Source organism: Centruroides sculpturatus, unplaced genomic scaffold (assembly GCF_000671375.1).
Source record: "Centruroides sculpturatus isolate CEXI.00-Female unplaced genomic scaffold, Cexi_2.0 scaffold1075, whole genome shotgun sequence".
NCBI lineage: Eukaryota > Metazoa > Arthropoda > Arachnida > Scorpiones > Buthidae > Centruroides > Centruroides sculpturatus.
The window spans coordinates 13845-18071 of record NW_019385215.1 but is presented as its reverse complement, the minus strand read 5'-3'; the positions used below and the strand labels follow the sequence as shown (position 1 = coordinate 18071).

The window sequence follows — 4227 nt, the reverse complement described above, 5'->3', positions numbered from 1 at the left end:
TAACTTAAAAATAACTTATAAAACAACACTAATTTGTCATCTTATTTTTTCTTTTTTAATTTTTATTCACTGCTTTTTGCTTTCTTTTTCTTCACTTCCACCAGCACTTTCACTAAATACAGGTCTCTTGGTAAAATATCTATCCACAGACGTTTGGCTTTGTCTACTTTTTACAATGTTTCTAAAATGACATAGGCAAATGTCATTACTCCGAGCAGCAATACGGCTAGTGTGAACCTTTTTGGAATGCTTCTTTTCAATAAAATTAGTCACTTTCTGATAATACTTCGAGATTTCCTTTATCGAGCGAGATCCTTCCACGACAAAGCAAACGCGCAGACTGAGACCGATGAACAGAAGTGAATAAAAAAAATGGCGCTGCGAACTAATGTAACGTCGTATGGTAAGTTTTTGTTCGTATCGTGGAGCAAAAATATGTTCGAATTTCGTGTCGTATCCTGAAAATTTCGTATGCAGGGACGTTCGTATTCTGAGGTACCACTGTACAGTATTTTAAATATAATAAATTAAAAATACGATTAAGAAGTGCAGTCCGGCATTGTGACGATTTCACAATAATTAATTGTGTGGAATAACATCAAAAGTAGAATATCTGAAGAACCAAACGTAAGAAATTTGCTATCTCAATCATATTCAAGTTATTGAAGTATGTAAACAGATTTACCAACACATTTTTTTAGTTCGGAATGTATTCAATCCATTGAAATTATTAAGTACAGTAGAACCTCCATTATCCGGACCTCCATTATCCGGATTTTCGATTATCCGGATTGTTCAAAATAAACAAAAATTTTACGAATTTGCTGATTTGCACTTGGCGAATTACGACACTGTTTATGTACGTGATGGAATGCATAACTTTTTTTGTTTCAACAACGTCTCACCCAGCACAGTGGTCGTAAACTCTTAAATATATTTTACGTAGTAATAAAAATATAACTTGACATACGTATTTATAAATAATTTATATTCAAATTACATCATTTCTATGACCAAGGGCGGCGTAAGGCATGGACGACGTGGGCCACCGCCTATGCCTCGCGGTCCGAAGGGCCTCGCGCCTCGAAGGTTTATGCATTACTTAAAAGCCGCGAACGCGACGAAAAAATTTTACTCGTCATAAAACGATAAATAGTTTGTCAAATTTTTATTCATAAAAATGCAGTGTCAACTGCTTTTTATTTTATAAAATCCGTCTTCTTGCGTTACCAGAGGGCCTTTTAAACAATAGGTAGTCTGGTAGCGTTGGTCAGTAGTAGTACAAATGCAATACGAACGTTTGTTTCTTGAAAATTTGATCACGATTTAAATACAGTATTTACTTTTAATATTACCGATATGTCATCGAAAAGAAAACGTGTTGTATTATCATTAAAACACAAATTAAAGTATTTGTTTCGATTATCCGGATTTTTCCTTATCCGGACTACCTTCATCTCCAATTAGTCCTGATAATCGAGGTTCTACTGTATTATTAAACTTGATGATGATAGGTACATTTTTTCCTATTAACGTTTTAAAAAGTTGTGACGTACGATGTGACATCACAACTTACCACTGTTTATACGTAAACAATTATGCCTTCCGGGAGGTCTTTTAAGAGTAACTGGCCCCTATTCAGGCATTACAGACGTGGAGAAAACCCGGAAAACTCCACGTGGCCAGCTCGTCCTAGCGAGGCGCGAACCGTCCATCGAACTCCCGTGTTTAGGGAAAGGAACCGCTTGGCTACTGGTGGGCTATCTATCATCTTTTCGCCGAAACTTCGAGTTTGCTATTCTTTGAGTTTCACGGTAAACCTGTAAACTAACGTTATTTGATGCTCCATAAAATTTGTTAGTAACATTTCCTTACAGTCCGAAAAGATCAGTCATTATCTCTTTTGTAGATAGCAATTGGTTAAATTTCTTCGAAATGCGACTTAGTTTCATTAACTGAGAAAACGAAACATGTTCTTTCCATGTTTGACCGTGCAATTTTTTTCTTTCTTTAAAATTCCGCTCACTTCAATACACGAAGAAAATATCGAATAAAGAGTACTGATTACCTGAAAACAATAACCATTAATTAATATTATGTATACGTGACGTGTATCTATACCATTAGAAAACAAATAAGAATTTACTCTTATCGGGAAATTCCGTTTTATGTAGAAGAATCCGCCAATCGATATGCCAAGAGGAATCTTTCCAAATCTCTTCATAAAGTCGTTTATCTTTTAAAGAAAAAATTATAATAATCTTAATCAGTTTATAATAATAAAATCCAGTATTTCCTTGTTTAATCATTGAGGGTCTATAATTTAACTTAAGTGTTTCTGGGTTTATTTGAAATCTCGAAATTTTTAGATACCAGAGATTATATTACTTTACAAAAGAATTATTGTAATAAATACCTTAATTATTGCAGATTTTTCGAATGAATTAAAATCATTTTCATCTATTCGTACATAACAGTTACAACATTTGAGATAATTACCGTGTTCTTAGCTATCCAATGTCTACCAATTCACTTTTATACAGGGTAATAAAAAATGAATATTGGGTCCACCAGTGTTCCAATGGATAAAACCACTGAACACTGGCAGTTTGCTTCTGAATTCGCCTCGCGAACTATCGGCCAAATATAGTTTACCGAGTTTTCCTTACATTAGTAACACCTAAGTTGAGGCCAGTTTCCTATAGAAGACTTCCAGGAAGCGTACTTCCTGTAGATTAGATCTACAGATTGCTCGTATGGCAGTTTGCAATAAACGAATAAACAAAAATACGAAATAAATTATTGGATTTCACGCAATATTTTTGACAATATTTCAGGTTAAACAATCAATGATAATTTAGAACTACAAACTATTCAAGTTTCGGTTAAAGAAGTACGGACGTTCTGTGTACGGACTTTGATAACGTGTTATCCAAGTAGCCGTCTAGTTCGAACGACGCATAATAAGAATGTCTTTCTGGATGGTCACAATTGCAGTGTTACTTCAATTCCTGCGCTTTTCCAAAGACAGTAAGTAATGAAAACATAAACCGTGCTTTTTACATACCTCGACAGAAACAAATACCGCACGGTGTGATCTCCAGAGATGTGAGAAACGTCTGTTTAGCGGTAATGCTTTCCCACTCGGCCATTAGTTGATTTGCAACTTTACTTAAACCTATCTCTTGTCATTGTTATTACATTGTTAACTGCATTACGTTATACAATATCTTACTTCGAAACGTTTCCCATGCTTTTTACCTGGTGGTTCAATCGGAAAAATAAGGTGCAATACAGAGTAGACAAAAAGTTTGGAAAAACTTTAAAAATTTATTTAAAACTGGACGAATTATCGAAATAAACTGCAGTTTGCATGGTAAGTATAGTCAACACGGTAGGTTCTTTTTGTTGACAAGGGTAAAATTTAGTTCAAACTACATTTCTTTTCGATGAAACTCCAACTTTTTACGAATTTTTAACGTACGAAATTTATATTTAACATGTTTATATTTTTTCTCTTTTCGGATTGAAAAAAGTTTAATTATATACAATATAATTAAACTTTCCCATAATTTAATTATATATATAATTAAACCCATAATTTATTTATTTATTTCCATATGTCTGATAGAAACAAAGTACGGTAAAACCTGCCAAATTTTCAAAAATCTTGTACAGTGCCAATCCGTTTTACATATGTTTTACTGTATTTGTGTCAGATTTTGTTCAAATGGATGAAATCTATCATACTGAAAGTGTATTTAATATGCTAGACCATGTATATTTAAGTTGTCTTAAATATACATGTAGTGTTTCCTAATACTGTATTCACTTACCTTAAATTTGAATGTTAACGGTAGATTCGCAGAAGAAATCTTCACAATGCTGATGAAATTATCGTACATCTGAAAAGAAAATAATACTATTTCAATCTGTGATTGTAGCATTATACAGACTGGGAAGAATTAAACTGATAGTACTCAGACACGAGTAGAGCTTACCCAACTAAACCAATATACATGTAATGCACATGATCACTGAAAAGAAACTTACAATGGGAAAAATTACTTGAAATTTTCACCACCAGTAGTAAATATGACGCTGTAATTATAACAATTATAAGAACAGTGAACAATATTTTATTTTTAAAATAAAATTACATTTTACATATTTTCAGCATGTGTAATGTAGGATACTTTTCTGTCGACCACTTTGCAGTTGTAAAAC

The 4227-nt window shown here is 33.1% G+C and overlaps 1 long non-coding RNA gene across 1 annotated transcript; it reads right to left on the bottom strand.

Annotated features, from left to right (window-relative positions):
* Positions 1-1532: 1532 nt before the first annotated feature.
* LOC111636260 lies at positions 1533-3899 on the bottom strand. The gene is made up of 3 exons (XR_002758509.1): positions 3837-3899; positions 2147-2236; positions 1533-2068 (listed from the first exon to the last, which is right to left on the bottom strand). It is a non-coding gene; the product is annotated as an uncharacterized LOC111636260 (long non-coding RNA).
* Between the last annotated feature and the right edge of the window lie 328 nt (positions 3900-4227).